The 19810-nt window shown below is 50.5% G+C and overlaps 1 protein-coding gene across 1 annotated transcript in view; it reads left to right on the top strand.

The window, feature by feature from the left end:
- The window catches only part of CTSB (cathepsin B), a 34418-nt gene that overhangs the window by 5187 nt on the left and 9421 nt on the right, over positions 1-19810 (top strand). The gene's annotated exons all lie outside the window — the stretch shown is intronic.

Raw genomic sequence — 19810 nt, forward strand, 5'->3', positions numbered from 1 at the left:
TCTCTGTGGACTGGCTGCTCTATTTGGGGTCATCGTCCTCAAGGCCTGGTGGGCCAGGATGTGCTCCAGGCTCTCCTCCTCCCCCGTCATCTGCTCCTGTGTGCTCTGGTCAGTTATATCCTTTTCCTGAAGCTGCAGATTCAGTGCTGTCCTTTGAGATAAATTCTTCTCGGGGGAGGGGGAGTGTTTTGTTTTTTTAAAAGAAACAACAGATGTTCAAGCAAAATTCCACATGTTTCTGAGCTATCAGCTGGTTGCCAGGGGCAACTATGACCCCATATCCCAGATGAGACGTATGGTACCAACTCATGGTTGCTGGAGTCAGAGGAGGAATAATATCTGTTTGAACAATTTGATGAGGATGGTTTCTGTTTTTCAGGCCTGGGTATGCAACGAGAAGCTATATGTTTATTGTAGATGGTGTTTGCAAATCATAGGACTGGAACAGAAAGGAGAGGGGGAGGTAGAATGGGAGTGGCTAAGTTAGGAAATAAGTATTTATTCCACACACACATATACACACTTGACACCCACCCAATTTTGACTACTTGAGAGAATATAGACCAGAGTTGTTCAATTCGCAACCATTTTCATGTGGGTTTCTGAATGCCACTCTGCGCTCAGATTAGAGCTCCTTAAAGAAATGACCGGTTCCAGATCAAGGGTAGAGAAAGTATAGAAGTGCCCCTAGAGCAGCACTTTGTGCAGCAAAGCGAGGAAATCCTTGACTCCCCAAAGGGTCTGCTCTAAGCAACCAGTAGAGTCTTGTCCAAAGATTACAGAAGCTGGCTTACACAGACAATCAGAAAAATGGATTATAGCATCAAATTATTTAAAGAGTTCACAGCAATACAAAGAAGGAGAAAGGGGCAGGCTAGAGGAAATTCATGTGGAAAGAATGATAGAAATGTAAAAGGACTGTTTTGTAACTCCTGTTGAACATTGATACTTGATGATGTCAAGGGTGCAGTGCCCAGTCATCCCCGGATCATCAAGGTTGCTAAAACCATTGGGTGAAAGGGTGTTGAAGAGGAGAGTCAAATGGTGCCCAAGGGAAGTACTGCCCCATCCATGACAACAGGGACAATGCACAAACAGTAAGGAAGAGCTCTAGCCATCACCATCTTAAGAAGTCAGGCTTGGCACCAGTGCTAAGTTATACCTTTCAAATGTCTATAATGCCACGTATAGGCACATCTTGCCAAAAATATTTGACCTGACGCTAGTCATGAAGCTACGGTAAGAGGGGGTCCAGGATGTAGAATATTCTGCAGGAAGACTGGCCCGGATCTTTGAAAACAGAGTCAGTGTCAGGCAGTGGTAAGACTGGTAGGAGGGGGCTTCAAAAAGTTTGTGGGAAAGTGGAATGAAAAGAGTGGAATTTTGCCGCCTTACAGAATCTGGACTGTTAAATAGAGCAATCAAATGTGAGCTGTGATTGGCCCCTAGGTAAGGAGGGGTGGGTGAGTAATCGTTAGAGGCATAGGCATGGGAGGTTGGTCTGTCTTTTAACATGAGGGACAGGTTCTGATGCAATAGGTCTGGAGTTGGTCTTGAGGTTCTGTGTCTCTAACAGGCTGTCAGGAAATGCAATTGCTGCCGGCTCGCAGATCACATTGAATCAAAAGGCTACAGAGGACATTTATGAAAGAACTGGGAAAATTTTAAGTGCCGCATTTTATCTCCACGTGGATATCACACACATGCATAAAGTGCACACAGTAAACCATGGACGCCCGAGTTGATCGGCCTATCACCCCCTTGTCAGAAAAAAATTACTCGCCGTTCCCCCGCAGTGAAAAACTTGTATTATAGCACATAATCCAGGATAAAGTGTAGGGATCTGCTTTTTGCTGCTGTTCCCAGCAGCCAGCAGGGACTAGTATTTTCTACTCTGGGAAACACTGCAGTGAATGGACTTCCCAAGGCTGGGTACTATTTGCAAAACTCCTATAATGGGCTTATTTATTTGCAAAGGCATATGTATCTGTAGTTCCCAGCTACACTGCGAACAGTATGCCTGTCGCAGTGTGGCTCATGAAGCCGGAGTTGTGTGGGATCACCCTTGTTCTTAGGAGCTCGGCTGAAATGTTTAGAGGTGCAGCCGCAGCGTTGGAGCCTGTTTTTGACAGTTTGGCCTAAGAAAAGTATAAGATGTCTATGAGGCTAAGCTATGAGGTTAGAATGCTTATAAGGCGCCTTCTCTTGGTTTCTGCCCTTTTTTGCAGAAGTACATACTTCCATGAGCCACCTGGGAAAGAGGGTGCAGGAGGTAGATCTTGACTTTGGATGAGCATCGGCTGCTAACCATGAGGCTGGCAGTTCAAACCCACCAGCTACTCAGCAGGAAGAAGAGACTGATTGCTCCCATAAAGATGCACAGCCTCTGAGACCCTGCATAGGGTCCCTCTGCGTCAGAATCAGCTCAGTGGCAATGGGTGCTGGGCTGTTACTCACCTGACTTTGGGTGGGGTAGGAGATTTTGTCAGACCCTGTTATTCAGACTTTACTCACCTTCTATAACTCTTCGTGCCTCCAAGTCTCAGGCTCGTGTGGGGTGGCTGGGCAATTGGCGCACTGGCCTGGCAGCAGGTGCACTGGTTCTGCCCTGCTAGGTTCCAGTCCTACACCTCCTTCCATCTTCCCAGGGCGTTCTGGTATCCCCTCCTGTTCCTTTTCTTTCCTATGTGGCTTGTGCTTTTATTATCACCCCCGTTCAGGTTGGTCTTTAGTGTATTCGTGCTAACCTGTTGAAGAAATTATAACTTGCATCATGGCTGCACTTCTCCTTTTCCGCATGTAGTCTTGCACGTTGTCTACTGATGGATGTTAACAGTAAGCTCCTCTTGCTCACTCTGTGTGTTCAGTGGGGGGCAGCTAGGCCTCTTCTGCTTTCCCAGCGCTGGAGGAAATAGCTGTGCATCTCTCAGACAGTCACAAGAGCTTCTCAGCAAAAGGTAAGAGTAGGAGTCATTGGTTGGCCAGAAGGAGTGTGTATCCTCCGTGGTTTTAGATCAGCGGTTCTCAACCTGTGGGTCGTGACCCTTTCACAGGGGTCATAATTCATAACAGCGAAATTACAGTGATGAAGTAGCAACAAAAATAATTTTATGCTTGGGGGGCCACCACAGCATGAGGAACTGTATGAAGGTTGAGAACCACTGTGCTAGATGGTGACAAAGTGCACTCCAGCGTGGTCATACCAATGGAGCGCCTGTTCCCCCTCCTGTGTACCCCTGCTAGGTGCTCTCCGACTCCTGAGGGCTTTGGAAGTGGACTCCAGTTTCACTTTTCAGCTCCTGATGAGGAATTCCAATTTAATTCTTTGCCCTAGGGGCAGCATTGAGGAGTGGCGGTTTTCTGTTTGACTTCTCTATGAGCGCCAGGTGCTGGCAGCGGCAGTCTGGCACTTTCCAGATTCTGGCCCGGTTGGGAAAACCGAGCGAGGCTGCGGCAAATGTATGCGTGTGTTGAGGAACTATCACTCTGATGACCTTTGCCTCACAGTTTTAGGGCCTGACATCACAGTACCCACCCCTCTCCAGATCCTTGCATGCTGGTCCAGCCCTGTGTTCCTTCTCCGACGTTAGCCTCCTGCATTTGTAAAACGGAAGCATGATACTGACCCAAGGTCCATTCCCAAGAGCCCTGGAAGCACAGTGGTTAAGCAGGAGACTGATTTCATTGGGCCACCCTGGCAGGCAGCTCTCCTCTACCCCAGGCCTGGCTGGGTCGGGATGGTGGAGGTCCATTTCAGCAGGACTGTGTTACGAATGCTTGGTGGTGGGAAGTGCACTTGGCCTGCAGTCTTGGGTGCTTTACCCGCCTCCATGGCTGGAGATAACCAAGAGCCACCAGCAAGCGTGGCGGGGAGGAGGATGGCAAGAGCTCCCATTAGGAAAGGAGTTGCCCTGACTTTGTGCTCCGTGAGCAGGTAGACATCCTGGGCTCAGAGACCCAGCTGGGCCCGCACTTTTCCCATACCCACTGGCCTACTGACCTGGAAGTGGCTAGAATGTGCTCACCCAGCTTCCTGGCTTGTAGAGCCTTGAGAGAGAGGGCGGTGCCCGCCAGGGCGTCTGCCACTCCTGTGTTTGAGGCGTCTGTCCGACCACATCACAGTGCTGAGGGCCACCAACCAGCCAATTTCCACCCATGTAACCTTTAAGTCTGTTGAAGGAGCGCCTCTTTTGGGCCATGAGGGTTGCAGAGTAAACTATTAGAGACCCGGTCACTAATACACGAATAGTGTGGTGACTACAGTTCTCTCCCAACTGGAAAAGCTTTGAGAATAATGTAGCAGTCACTCTGGGAGAGCAAGAGTGAGCCAGCCCTGTCCTGGGTGGTTTGAGCTGGAGGCTACTTAACCCCCAATCCCTCCAAGGAAAATACTCCCCAAACCCCCAAACAAACATTGGGAAACTATCCCTAATGGGAAGAGCCACAGTTGAATTAGAGCTAGTGTGTGGCTCCCAACTCGGGCATGAAAACAGTAATCTCATTTAAGCCTCAGAGAGGCGCTCTCAAAGCTTTTAGAAAGTCGACCCAAGGTTCTTGAGTATCCAGCAATATTCTCAATTTAGAAACCGAGGCGAGAGAGGATTGCCCCTTTCAGTGTCACAGTCAGACTGCATCACAACTAGGAAGCAAAGCTGGTAAGCAAAAGGCTTCCTGGGTTTGGGGCTGCCCAGCTGAATCACCTTCTTGCCACTGTTAGATTTTTCGGGTGGGAAAGACCTCGGTTCTTGGCTTTGCACGAGGAAGAATTCATGCTAGAACCTGGTTTGTGATCCAAAAAAGTTTCAGGGTTTTTTTTCTTTGTTACTTTTACACCTTTTTTTTTTTAATCATTTTATTAGGGGCTCATACAACTCTTATCACAATCCATACACACATCAATTGTGTAAAGCACATTTGTACATTCATTGCCCTCATCATTCTCAAAACATTTTCTCTCCACTTAAGCCCCCGGCATTAGGTCCTCATTTTCCCCCCTCCCTCCCCCCTCCCTCATGAGCCCTTGATAATTTATAAATATTATTTTGTCATATCTTGCCCTATCCGACGTCTCCCTTCACCCACTTTTCTGTTGCCCGTCCCCCAGGGAGGAGGTCACATATAGTTCCTTGTCATCAATTCCCTCGTTCCTACCCACTCTCCCTCTACCCTCCCTGTTTCACCACTCACACCACTGGTCCTGTAGGGCTCATCCATCCTGGATTCCCTGTATTTTCAGTTCCTATCTGTACCAGTGTACATCCTCTGGTCTAGCCAGACTTGCAAGGTCGAATTCGAGTCATGGTAGTGGGAGCGGGAGGAAACATTTAGGAACTAGAGGAAAGTTGTATTTTTCATCGTTGTTACATCGCACCCTGACTGGCTTATCTTCTCGAGACCCCTCTGCAAGGGGATCTCCAGTGGCCTACTACTATGGGCTTTGGGTCTCCACTCCGCACTCCCCCCATCATTCACTATTGTAAGATTTTTTGTTCTGATGATGCCTTATACCTGATCCCTTCGACACCTCGTGGTTGCATAGGCTGGTGTGCTTCTTCCATGTGGGCTTTGTTGCTTCTGAGCTTGATGGCCGCTTGTTTACTTTCAAGCCTTTAAGACCCCAGGCGCTATACTTTTTGATAGCCGGGCTCCATCAGCTTTCTTCGCCACATTTGCTTATGCAGAAGTTTCAGGTTTTTCAATCACTGAAGAGGGACAATCTCATGGGGCTGCGTACCCACAAATGGTAGCCTGAGGCCGAGAGACCTGTCGCATGGCCAAACAGAAAGGTGAAGAAGAAGAAGAAGAAGGGCAAGGGGTCTCACGGTCAGGGTTTCTGAGGCCTATGGCTGGGAGGCATGGTCAAAGGTATTGGTTGACCACATTGGCTGAATTACCCCCACCTGGGCCTAGTTTGGGCCGCCCAGGTGTATCGCCCACCTGGCTTGGGCTTGAATTGGCACGTGCCCAGTAGTCTTTATGGCTGTCTAAGGCTAGACTGATTATCTTCCAAACTCCTGTAGGGGGTCCTTCAGGCATGGAGAGGGACAACCCTCCTGTCCCTGTTTCTTGCTACCTACTACCACCACTACAGATATTTCAGCTGCTGGGTTCCTTTCTCGGGCCTGCTGTGCTGCCTCACCTTTTACTCTCCTGTTTGTGGAATGTGGGGTGGCACAGAGGCTGAAGCACCCCGCTGCTACAGCCTGGAAAACCCTCTGGGGCAGATCTGCTCTTGCTGTCGGGGCTGAGTCAGAACTGACTTGTCGGCGGTGCGTTTAGTTTTGGTGTCGTGGGCAGTAGGTTACTGTGGTTGATCTTAAGACGTGTTCCACTTGTGGGTGTTGTAGCTGTACATTTCCAGGCACTGTGGATCTTTTAAGTCAACCTACCGGGTAGGCCAGACCTGCTCAGCGTAGTGGAAATAAGTGGCAGGAGAGGGTAGCAGGTTTAACCTTTCTAAGCGGGTCTCTAAGTTGAACTTGTAAATCAGACCAGGTGTGCTTGGCTTCTTACTTCATCTTATATCAGCACAAGAAAAGACGTGTAGCCCTTTCAGTGACGTAAAAGCTGCAGGTGCAGCCAGTAAGGTGACTGACGAATTTGTTGCCATCCGGGGTTGGCTCAGTTGTTTCAGCGTGGGCAAATGTATTCAGTGTTACAGGGTAAGGAGGAGTTCCCCTCAATTAAGTTGGAGGTTTGTTAAGGCAGGGACCTATTGTACCTGTGATCCACCGAAAAGATGGAGTGGCCTGGGCCATTCCTGCTGGTTCCCGTGCCCGTGGAGCTGCAGGACTCGCCCCAGTGTGCAAGGCATGTCTTTGTTCATCGCACAATGGCTGCTTGGGGACAGGTAGCTGCGGGGAGCCAGGCTCTGGGGAACAGCAGGTCTGTTCATCTGCGTAGCTCCACGGAGACAGATGAGGCGGAGTATGGAGAGCCTGTTTTTGCGTTTTGGCTGTTATTTAATTTGCCGATTATAAACAGTTTTTAGGCGAAAGCAATTCCAGGATGCCCGTGGCATTCGTTTTCCAACCATTGGCTCTGGAGTAAAGCCTGACTCATGGTGAACCCCGAGTGTGTCAGCGTAGAACTGCGTTCCAGACTTTTCAGTGGCTGGATTTTCTAAAGTAGATTGTCAAGCGTTTCTTCCACAGAAGGGCCCTGGTGGCCTAGTGTGTTGGTGTGGGGTTGCTCACCGAAAGGTCAGCAGCTGGAACCCACCAGCTTCTCCCCGAAAGACTAGACCTTCTCCTCTAAACCCACAGGGGCAGTGCTCCGCTGTCCTAGAGGGTCTCTGAGTCGGCCCTGAGGCCCTTTTGGGTACCTTCAAGCATCCCACTTGGTGGTGAGCGCCTCTAAAGGACTCCCTGCATTTCCTCGTGCTGCTGGAACAAAGTCCCACGGAACGTGTGGCTTCAAAGAACAGGAGTCAGAGTGAGGCTTCAGCAGGGCCGTGCTCTCTGTCCACTCTGTCCGAAGACCTGCCACCTGCCATCTATGTCGGTGCAGTGCGTACCTGCACCCGACAGCCCTTTCTGTCGGTCTCTCTTCCTTTCTATGAGGGCCCAGGCTCAGATTAGCAACCTTTTGTCAGTTACCTGATAGCTTTGCAGAGACCCTTTTTCCAAGTAAGGTCACATTTACAGGCAGAGAAGTGGCAGAGTTAGGGGTTTTAGGATTACAATGTATCTTTGCCGGGGAGGAGGGCGGACGGGGGCGGCAAAATTCATTCTGTAACACCCAGTTGAAGTCCACACTCTCCTAGTGCCTGCTATCCCATGTAACCAAGAAGCAGCTTGACACTCCAGTACCGGGAACAAAGACATGAACCATGAGCGCTGACATCCAGGCTCTGATTTCCATCATTCGGTGCTGAGAGAACTTGAAACCAGGTATCTAGCTGGCCAAATGGAAGCTCTGCGGGCTCCCCTTCTCTGGGGTACTTAGTGATGGGAATTTTAGGAACAACTGCCCTAATGACCGACGCAAGGCAAGTCCTGATGGAAGCAGAGGAGACGAGAGATTCTCTGTCACGCTCCCACTCTCGTCTTCACTGCCTCCTGCCTCCTGCTGATCTAAAGCGGAGGCTGCTGAGCTGCAGCCTCACTTTGTTGTTGTTGTTGTTGTTGTTGATTCAGCCCCCCCACCCCCACCCTGTGTACAACAGAGGGAAACTGGGCATGTCCCTTTGAAAGAGGTCGACAACGGGCAGGCCCAAGCCGAATGTCTGCTGAAGGACCTTGCTGGGCATCTTACCGGTACTGTGTGACCAGAGATCACACCTGGCTTACTTGGGAAGTTCAGGCCTCGAGTCCCATCCCTTTAGATCCTTTACACATTTAGAATTCCACTTACCTAGGGGCTCCGTAGGAACCCTGGTGCTCCGTCATGAGTTCCAGCCCACCTGTCACCCACAGGAGAGTGACGGCGCTGACTGCTCCCAGGAAGATTGACAGCCCATGAAACCATATTCAGGGTTGCTATGAGTCAGAACGATTCGACTTGATGGCAGCGCATTTGTTGTTTGTGCGTTTTAGGGGTCCTTTGACCCTGTAGAGGCGCCCTGGTGGCATAGTGGGTTACACATTGGGCCACTATCCCCAAGGGCAGCATTTTGAAACCCCTCTTTGCTCTCCAATGGAAAGATGCTGCTTTCTTATCCTGTGAAAATTTACAGCTTCAGAACCCCTCGGGCAGTTCTACTCTGCCCTGTAGGGTCACTGTGAATTGGAACCAACACGTGACCGTGAATTTGGTCTTTTAAGCCTGTAAGAAGACTTTCTGTATCTAGCATGGTGGCAGCGCAAACAGATTCCATGTCATTAAGATGACAGTGCTGATGGCAACATATGTACAAATATGCTTGACACAATGGATGGATGGATTGTGATTAAGAGCTGGAAGAGCCCCCAATAAAATGATTTTTTTTTAAATCAGCTAAAAGCCCCTGTGAGCTTAACAGTAACTCTGTGACTGCTCAATCCATCATCTTCCAGGCCTCTGAAGTCCACAGCTGTCCCCATAGTCTCTGCAAGGTTTGAGGTACACTTAGTGCACAGCGACAGAGGGTGCTTCAGTTGGCTGGGTCCCCTGGCCAGAGAACCTCTAGGTTGGTTGACACACTGACGTCATTAAGAGCCTACAAACGAACATCCACAGAAAAATAAATATAGATCATTAAGCCTTGTCGGGGTTTAGAGATGACAATTGAAGAGGGCGTATTTTTTTAGCCAGAGATTAGTCTGAAAAAGGAGCACGGGGTGGTGGGGGCAGTGGTGGGCGACCAAGAGTGCAGCCGGCCCAGGACTACAAGTGAAATGTGCTCACAGCTGGTTCTGGCTCTACCAGCCCACGCCCTGAAAGAGCATCAGGTGATGGGGCCCTCTCTCCTCACGAACCAAGGATGTTGTGTTTGTTCTGGCCTGTACTGGAAGGAAAATGCTGAGTGGAGAGTGGAAGGGGAAGTGTCCACCCCGAGAAGGGAACCGAAAGCTACTTGCTGTTTTGTGGTCGGAGCGTGCCCGTTAGTGGCATAGCTTTTCGTTTTCATCGCTTGAGTCTGGTTTACTGAAAGCTGTGGTTGGTGGGAGGCTGTGCAGGGGAAGTCAGCAATGCTTACTAGAGTGGAATTGCTTGTCCCAGAGGCGCATCACCTGCTGCTTTGGAAGGGGAACTTGGGCATAACTTTCTTTGGACTCTCGACAGACTCCAGACCCTGAATGTGCAGTCTATTAGGCGCTTCGGTTGAGGCTAAAACTGTGTTTCAATGGAAACTCTTGCTCGCAATGCAGAAGTAGTGCAAACAGGTGTGGCGTGCACAAGCTGAATTCAGGGGAAGAAGAGAGAGGGTGGAAGACGGGAGGAGGGTGGAGAGTGAGCCTGCCTTGTTTCTGTGAGAGGCTTTGTGCGAGGTGCTTCGGCCCACTCTCCTTTCCCTGGGAAATGGTGGTCCTTCAGCTCCCCATTTTGCAGATGGTGTAATCGAGGCTCAGTGAAGGGCCCGCTCAGGCATGCATAGATAGATAGTAAGTGGGAGAACATAGATCCAGATGCAGGGGGTCCTGACTCAGATGCCCAGTGCTCCGTCTCAGTGCCCCACTACAGTGGCTGGTGGCCACCTGAACCCCAGCCCTGGAAGCTTCAGGGCAGAAAGTGGGTCTTTTTTTCATAACATCCCAGCCCAGTGGGGAGTGGGACAGGCATTGAAGCTGAAAAGAGCCGCTCCCTCCGTGCTCAGAAGAGGGCATGCCAGTAGTCTGTCTGAGGGTTCCTGCTAGTTCAGCCCTCCAGGCTCCCTCGGCTACCCCGCCACACAAAGCCCTGGTCCGGGGCCCAGGCAGGGTTATCAGTATGGAGAACAGAGTTTCACAGGAAATATAAGGTCATTATGAGTTGTCATGGCCTCAAGTGGCAGTGAGTTTATGGGAGAGGAATGTGAGACCCAAGAGGCCTCCTGGGCGTTTGGGGAGAGTGCCCCAGAGGGTGGGGGTCCTGCACGGGCTGTGGATAGGGTGTCATTACAGGAACTGAGAGCCATCTGAGAAATGGGAGGCACTGTGTTCTCTGCCACAGCAAAAGCCAAACTTGCTTCAAACTTCAAGTTGCCATGGAAACTCTCCCATGCTCCATATGCTTCTGATTTCACACCTGGCAGTTGACTGGAGCCAGCACTGGAGCCCCTGCCAGGTTTCCTGAGGATACAGCCAGATTCCTCCATTGCCACCCCATGCCAGAGGCCCCACTGCAGTGGGGATGGTGCCCCTGCCTGCTCCAGAGAGCATGCCGTCTATAGGACCTGGCAGGCCGTCGGGGGGGTGGGGTGCTGGGAGCATGTGTGAACATGCTGGTCTTCCACACTCCCCTTCGATGGAAACATTAGCAAGTGCAAAACGTAAATCCATCGTGGTGTTAAGAATAGGACAGGCAGATGGACTGCTTTGCTTGTTTCCCCCAAAGACAGGTTTACGTAATACTTGGAGGGTGTCATGTGGGTCAGCTGACACATGGACATGTGAGTCACAGCCTCTGCGTGAGTCAGCAAAAATGTGGTTTGTATCTCTGGACTTCGAGACACCGAGAAGCAGGCTCCTTACGGCTGGGGGGAGGAAGAGGAATTTAGAACATTAAAACAAATGTGATTTTATTGCCGAGGACGCCTCAAGTTCTTTGGTAGAACTCACTACCATTCTTTCTAACAAAAAACTCTGAAGCATCATAATATGCACATTGTTTCGACAACAGAAACGAAAGGGTGTGCAGTGCAGAGGTCTTCCTGCCCCATGACTTAGTAAAAAAAAAAATCACTGCCTTCGGGTTAATGCCGACTCATAGCAACACTGTAGGACAGTAGAACTGCCCCGTGAGCTTCCGAGACAGTAACTGCTTACGGGAGTAGATCTTTCTCTCTCAGGGTGGTTGGTGGTTTTGAACTGCTGACTACTAATGTCCATTTATCCTGCTGCTCTGCACAGAGTGACAGGAGCACATCTCTATAGGTATGTACTGCATAATGCCTCTGTGTGTGCCATGGTCCCCTCCAGCAACCAGAGGGGATCTGTTGGGGTCGTTGGACTGGCAGAGCTGGGCAGTGTCCTGGGAAGGAGGGGGAGAATGGGTGGGTGGGCAGATAGAAGGGAGAGAACCCTTCTTTTGGAGCCCTAATGTAAACCTGTGTCCTCCCCAGTCCTGCCTGGTGCACCCGCCTGCTCCCCGTAGTGGATCCTCAGGCGCAGGATGAGTTGCCAGCTCTGGGCCAAGACCTTGCCCCAGGGCCCAGCAAGCAAAGGACTTCTCCCCCAAGCTGGGTCCCAGACTTGCCGAGGTGGCCCTCTTTGGGCATCTCGTGGAAGCACCAGGGAGAAAACGCCGAAGCTTTTTATTGCCACAGCCTCTCAGCTTCCTGCCCTGCAGGCCCCCCTGCTAGTCCCCAAAACTGCCACCAGCTCTGCCTGCCCGTTCAAGGCGGCCACCAATCCCAGGGACTCCCTGCAGCAGGAGTGCCGAGTGCCAGGTGCCCTCTTCTGCATGCAGAGTCTGCTCTAAAGTGACCCAAGCTGTCCCCACACCTGCGTCTGCAGGGAAGAGGGCAGACGTCAGCACCCCAGTGTCCTGGCCCACCCTCACATCAGGAACTTCTGGCCGAGGAGATGTCTGGGAGGGCAGCACCCTCTCAGGCTCAGGTGAGGCTTGCGCATCGGGAGGACACAGATCTGGCAGCTTTCCTCTGGCCTCGGCTGGGAGAGCCGTGCAGGGGTGCAGGGTCACGTGTCACGAGCCCATGGAGGTGGAGCAGGGCCTGGTGATGGGGCTGGGCTCCAGGAGTGCCCCCAGGGATGAGACGCTGACAAGGTTGGGTAGAGGGACCTGCTGATGGACCCCTAGGGTGGACATCTTCCTGCAGGTCACCCAAAGGCAGGTGTTCCCAGAACCTGTGTCCTCACTGAGCAGAGTGGAGGTCTCAGGGTGAAAGCCCTTTCAGCTCATGGAATTGTAGACCTTATTCTGAGCAGAGGCACCCCGAGGTCTGGAGCAGAACCCCCTTTCCTCAGCAGGGAGAGCTGGACCGAGAGAGGTGAAGGCCCTCACTGTGCACAGCCACATGATCGCAGACTCGTGATTAGGACCTGCCTGCACAGCATGTGAATCACATGACGTCCTGTTTCACGGAACTTACCATGGGTGTTGTGTGTGTGTCTGTAGCTTAGTAGATGCATACAGTTTCCATTAATGATCTACAGTTCTTTTCCCCAAGTTACTTTCTTCGAAAGACTTGGATGTTCTTACTTTGCCAGCCCAACATGGCCGGCTTTAACTAATGGTAGTATTGTGTTACAGTATTTAACCATGTGCCACAATTTAAGGTGCCTCTGATAGTAGACACTAGCTTTGGGTTTTTGCAATATGAATAAATGGTTAGTGAACATCCTTCTATCTTTATATTTTGCGGGCAGCTTATCTGTAGATGTTTCTAAATGTTGAATTGCCAACTCAAAGGGCATATGTGTAACAATTTGATAAGAGATTCAGATGGTTCCGGGACTGTTGCGCCAGCCACCGCCCCCCCCCTACCACCACCACCACCACGTGCTTGCTCGCTCGCTCTCATTGGTACCCTCACTACCAAATTAGCAGACTGCTCGGCTTTTGTCAATCTGGTAGAAGATGAAGATCTCCCTTTAGCTACACTTCTGGGGGTTTTAATTTTTTTATGTCTCTTTGTACGTTTCTTCCGGTAAAGTCACTGTGTGTGTCATTTTGCAGCGTCTTTATTTTTCCGATAAGGTGGAACCATTGATGAGTCGGCACGGACTCAATGGCAGTGAATTCTAGTGAGTTAGGTATTAAGCTAGGCAAAGCCCACTGCCATCAAGTTCATGCTGACTCACGGCGGGCGACCCTGTGAAGCAGGCCGTTGCTGCCTCGCGGAGCGGTTGACAGGGTCAGACCACCGAGCAACCTGGCAGCAGTGCAATGCTTAACCCACAGTGGTACCAGAGCTCCTTTATATATATACAAATATATAAATTGTTTCACATATCAAGCACATTTGTACATATGTTGCCATCAACATTTTCAAAATATTTTCTTTCTACTTGAGCCCTTGGCATCAGCTCCTTTTCCCTAACCACCTCCACCCTCCCACCGCCATGAACCCTGTATAAATTATAACTTATGATTTTCATCTCTTACACCATCCACTGTCTCTCTTCATCCACATTTCTGTTCATCCCCCTGGGGCGGCAGGAGTTACACATCGATCATTGCAATTGGTTTCCCCCTTCTCCCCCTACCCTCATGGTATTGCTACCACCATCACTGACCCTGCGGGTTTATCTGTCCTGGATTCTGTGTGTCGAGAGCTCTTATCTGTACCTGTGTACATGCTGCAGTCTAGCCAGGTTTGTAAAGTAGAACTGGGATCATGATAGTTGGGGGGACTGGAGGAAGCATTAAAGAACTAGAGGAATGTTGTGTGTTTTCATTGGTGCTATATTGCACCCTGGCTGACTTGTCCCTTCCTATGACCCTTCTGAGAGGATGTCCAATTGTGTACAGTGGGGTCCACTCCGACCCCACTCGTTCACGTAGATATGATTGTTTGTTTTGGGTCTTCTGATACATGGTCCCTTCAACACCTCATGATCACACAGGCTGGTGTGCTTCTTCCAGTTGGGCTCTGTTGCTTTCCCTGCTAGATGGCCACTTAATTTAACTTCAAACCTTTAAGACCCCAGGCACTATCTTGTAATAGCCAAGCACCTTCAACATTCTTCACTACGTTTGCTTATGCACTGTTAGGCCAGGTAGACTAGAGAAACAAATTCATAAACATGCATATGTGTGAAATAATTTATATACAAGAGCAGTTGAATATTGAGAAAATGTCCAGATCAAGTCCATAAGTCCAATATTAGTCCATATGTCTGATACCAATATATAAAGTCCTCTTCAGATTCACAAAACACATGCAATGATGCTGAGTGCGGGACAGTACAGGTCAGTGGGTAGAAAGTCATTGGATCCATTGACGTAAGCATCTCAGCGCTGGCAGGGCTCTCCATGTGGCTTCTCCTCGGGGATGTCTCGAAGGGAGTCAGCAGAGAGAAAGTGTCTCCAGTCTCCAAGGAGGAAAATCAGCAGTTCCCAGAATTCTCAGGAGAAGACCATGCCCACACAGAGGTATCATTGGCTTCCTCCAGATTGACAGGCTAGACTCTACCCCTACACTTAATCCTCAAATTGACACCAGATTAGGTAACTACCACAGGCACCCATTTTTTCTTTAGTGATCGTGTTGGGAAGGTGAGCATCACAGAATGCCAGGTTATAAAACAAGTCTTATTGCATGGAGGGAGAACTTGAGTAGAGGCCCAATATCCCTCTGCTTCCTTAAGACTTAACATATAAATATATGTACATAGGCCTATATCCCTATCATTATCTATTAATATATTTATGTACTTGCCTGTATTTATACCTCTATAAGTGTCTTTTGCCTCCTAGTTCTTTCCTCTATTTCCTTTTACTCTCCTCTTGCCCCACTATCATGTTTGACCTTTATTCAGCTCTCAGTAATTCCTCTCAGCCACATTGCTCGTTATCAAACCCCAGCAGACATTCTATGCCCTCCTTGCCTTCGATTTTAATTCTTTGGTTGTTTCCTTGTCCCTGGGTTTGTTGGCTCCCCCCTTCCTTTTCCCCACCTCTCCCCTGTCCCCCAGCCCTGCCCTCTGAGTCTGGTCTGTTTTTCAGGATTCCTCGGGGGCTTTGTTGCTTTGCGCCCCTTGCTGCTCTCTTGCGCTCCCTTCCTATTTCCCCCAGGTGTGTGTGTTGGGGGGGGGGGGGGGGCGCTAGGGGGGAGGCACAATTCCCTCACTGTGTCTCTAGTGCTGTCCCCTGCAGTGCTGTAGGTCAGTGAGGGGACGTCATGTCTCGTGGTGGGGCTGGCCCTACAGTCCTCTCCGTGCCTTGGCTGCTCCAAGCAGGACTGGAGTCCAGGTGAGGCAGACCTGCCACTCTCCCCGGCTGTATCTTCAGTGCAGTCTTCTGGGGAGGGGGTCGACCCACAGACCTCTCTGTTAGTTCACTGCTTCATGCCAGTGTGTTGTCCTCAAGGCTTGGCCCACCAGGTTGAGGGCTGGTTCCCCTCTTGCTTTCTTGTGGAGACATAAACAATACCCTCCCAGTGGGTGGGTTCCTGCAGGGCTCCTTATATTAAAGACATAAACCTTAAACGCATGTTTGTGTTGCTTTCTCCAGTTACATCTTGTTCAGATTTACCTTGAATGAGGAAACTTATTTTAATCAAGCCGCATTCCTCTAAGGCTCTGTTTTATGTCAATTTTAAGCGCACTTTCTTCACAAGAGTTAAATTGTTGTTCTGATCTTTGATCTGTGCTTTGTGTGCGGAAGAGTGTCTGTTTGATGGTCTGAAAAGTGATAGTTACCAGTCGATTGGATAGCCCATCGTTTCTTCATTGCCTTAGCCACGGACACTGAATCCCCACCGTGAGCATGTTTGTGCAGACACCTCCTCTAGGGGCTTAAAACACTTTTTATTGTTAACGGTATCTGAGGGTCAGTGCTCTTTCCCAGAATTATCTTCTCTTCACACATTTATTCTTCTGGGGGAACTGTTTAAAATGTTCCTCAAATATAGTTCACTAAGTGGGAGGCTGCAGGAGAAAGACAGGCTGTCTATTCCTATGAAGATTTAAAGTCTCAGGAACCCAAAGGGGCTATTCTCCTGTGTCCTACAGGTTCACTGTGGGTTGGAGGCAGGGCGGGAGTGCTGCCGGGGGGCCGTCCTGTGAGGAGGCAGTTGGTATAACTGCCTGGATGTCAGGGCCAGGATACCCCAGCCCGTGCCTGCATCTTGCCGGGCGCCCCTGCCTGGGTGTAAGCCCCAGTGCGCATTTAGAGCTGCTGGCCTTGAAGAGCAGTTCAGGGGCTGTGGGGAACCACTGGTCTCCCAGTCACGCAGTGGAAGAGGAAAAGGCCTTGCTCCTGGTGTGATGGGTCCCCTTCCTGAGGAGGAGGCAGCGCTTTTTACAGACTGGAAAAACCCGGAGAAAATTCTAGACTTGTGCTACTGGACAGACCAGCTTCGCCTCTTCTGGCTGCTTCTGTGCTTAGCACTGAGGTACCATCAGCAGTCTGTCCCGTGGGCGTCCCAGCAGTGGGGTGTGCCCCAAACGTACGTGCACTTGTTTCTGTGGCCACGATGGATTTCATACAGGAACACACTGCTCGCTTTGCATCAGGAATATAGTTTGTGACGTTTCATTTTTCCTTTCCAAGCGGGTGTCAAATTGGGGCAGTCACATCGACAGACTAGACTGCTCACTTGGGAAAAGCATCTTAACCTTTGTCTGTAAAGCCACAGAGAGACTGTTTGTAAATAGCAGAAAGGACACCGGATTTGATTTAGTCTGAAGATCTAGGCTTGAATCATCCATTCAGGATTTCTTTATTGATATCTACTCTGCATAAGCCCTGCGGTTATGGCAGATAGCAAGATAGCAGTGGTCCTCGGGGCGCTCACAAGATAGTTGGTAAGCTAGCTAGACAACAAGCCATCACATGACTAGCAGGATTACAGACTGTGTCTGACACTAGTTATACCACAATCCTCTTAGGACCCTAGGGCAAGTTCTGTTACCGCTCTTTCACTGGGAGGGGTGTGTGTGTGTGTGTGTGTGTGAATGTGGTAAAAAGTATAATAAACAGTGATTTAAACAAATAATAGATTACATGGAGTTGCCACAAGGACCACCACTGATATGTGCCTGTGATGCGTAGTATAGCACCTGGCACATGCTAGGCTCGCTGAGGGACCGTACCAAAAGGGACGCTGCAATACAAACAGTGGTGTTTCTCTCCTGCTAATTCCTGGGTGGGGGGGGGGGGCCGCTATGTTCCCAGCTTTTGCCCTTTTACCTGCAAAGGATACAGGAAAACTTAGGTGCTTTGTCCTAAATCTTTTTTTGTCCTGGGCTTTTTGTCTTTAGCTTGAGAAACAGGACGCCCTCTCGGTGCCTCAAAAGCATTGCCCTGCTCTGAAATGGCTAGCCTGGACATGCCAAGTGTGGGAATTGGCACTAAAGGGGCCGGCAGCCCAATTAACAGCTTTGACTCATTATGACCTGTCACCAATTGGGGCCCAGGAGGGTGGGCGTCTCCTGGCACACCATCAGCAGAGCGAAATTGGGGTTTAAAATGGACCTGGCTTGGCCTGACTCTTGGTTCTGTCCTAGACCAGTAGTTTGTCCATGGGCAGTCCACTCAATCTTTGTGGCCTGCCATTTCCTCAACTGTCACTTGGGGGGACCAGGAATTGTCAGGGTATTATGAGGCTCAGGTGAGGTAATCTTCAGAGCCTGGTACATAAAAAACGTAGACAGATCTCTCCTGGTGTCTTTTTGTGGTTTTGTCCTGTTGTGGGACATGTAGAGGTATGGAGCCAATGTGCAGGCTAATTACTTTTTTTTTTTTTTTTTTTAAAGGGCAAACGTGATGAGGGCAGCTTCTGGGGGAATTAGCTTCTGAGGAAGGATGGGAAAAAATTTTTTTCCTGGTAATTTTTACTTTAACATTTCAGTTGACATACAGTTCAATAGTTTAAACACATTAAGAAGAGGTGTACAGTCATCCCTTCGGTCAAGGATGGGGAACATTTACCTGTGACAGGTGACTCCATTTTTACAGAGGAGTCACTGTCCTACCGGAAGTTAGGCTGGTTGTTGGGCCTGGCAAGCTGCTGATGGTGTGCCAGCTGCCCGAGGCCTCTCTGTGTGATCTTTGGCAGCCACACGCCTCCCCACCCTCCACCCTCCGTGGCCTGTTTCCACCTCTGTCAAATGAGGGTCAGGACCAGGTGTGCTTGCCCTAGGAGCAGCGAGTGGGAGGGCAGGATGACGAGCCGGTGTGTAAGGCCGCCAAGCATGGTGCCTGCTTGGTCATGGGGCTTCCAGTCAGGGGCCCATGCACCAAGTGAGAGGCCTTGCCTTCCACTCCAGGCCAGCTTGGTCTCGGGACAAAGTGTGCTGGGCAGTTGTTGTTAGCTGCTAGCTAACCCGTTCACATGGGTGGGATCTGACATTGCACTCTGTGGTTGTCAAGGGCTGCCATTCAGACGTAGATCATCAGGCCTTTCTTCCTGGTCGGCCGAAACCCAGGTGAGCCTCCATGGACAAGCCTGATACTAAGGGCATTGGCTGGCGGTTCAGCCAGGTCTCCCACAGGGAGGGTGGCAGCCCTACCACTGAAGCACCACTGCTCCAGCCACGGATTTGTTTGGGAATACCCATGTCATGCAGCAGCCGGGTCTACTCTTAAATCTGAGGAACCGGAGCAAGGAACCCCACCCACCCACCCCCTGCCTCCACAAGTATGGGGCAGGGAGCTGGCATGTAGGGACCCACCTGCATGCCTTGCTCAGGCACAAGAGCGTTTGACATTGTGATGTTTGAGGACCACCAGGCAGCCTGGAGCCTGTGTGGATGGTCCCATTTTACAAATGAGTTCACTGACCTTCATGAAGACCACAGAGCACGTGGCAGAGCTTGGCTGGGAGCCCAGGGTCTGTGGGACCCCTACCTTCTTCCTCCTCCAGCCTCTGCCCAGGGGTGTGCCCGAAACCACCGCATCCGCCCTTTCTTCCTCTCCTTTTAGGCCAGACTTTGACTTCCAGCCCCACGCCCTCTACCCCCCCAAAACACTCACTGCCACCACCTCCATTCTGACTGATTGATGGTGACCCTCTAGGACAGGGGAGAACTACCCCTGTGGGTTTCCGAGACGCTAACACCTGATGGGAGTAGACAGCCATGTCTTTGCCCTGCTCCAGACCCCAAAGGGGCAGAGAGCAAGTCCAGAGATGGATGAAGCACTTCCCCAAGTGTTAGAGGCCGGACAGGACAGCGACCTGACTCTCAAGGCAGTCTGCCCTCTCCACCCACTCTCCCCTCAGCTGCTCTCAGGGCCCAGCAGCGTGGCCTGGGTAGCAGATCAGTTGATCACCGAAACTGTGCCCGATTCTAGACGGTCCTGCTTGCATGTGGTTGTCACACATCAGTGCCTGCGCCACTGCTTAGAGCATTTGGCCAGCCACCCCGTTTTCAGAAAAAAACTCAGCACCTCCCCCGGCAACAAAATCATTTATACTGCAGCCACAATCCAGGCTAACGTGTGCGTGCTTCTAGCTCCTTCTTTTTGTCATCCTGCACATCTTCCCTCTCTGTGTAAAATAAGCATCCAGTGTATCCCTTTGACATCCCTGTCATCTCTGCCCTGTGTGTGTGTGTGTGTG

This window comes from Echinops telfairi, unplaced genomic scaffold (assembly GCF_000313985.2).
Source record: "Echinops telfairi isolate 266 unplaced genomic scaffold, ASM31398v2 ScPeMD7_9;HRSCAF=40, whole genome shotgun sequence".
NCBI lineage: Eukaryota > Metazoa > Chordata > Mammalia > Afrosoricida > Tenrecidae > Echinops > Echinops telfairi.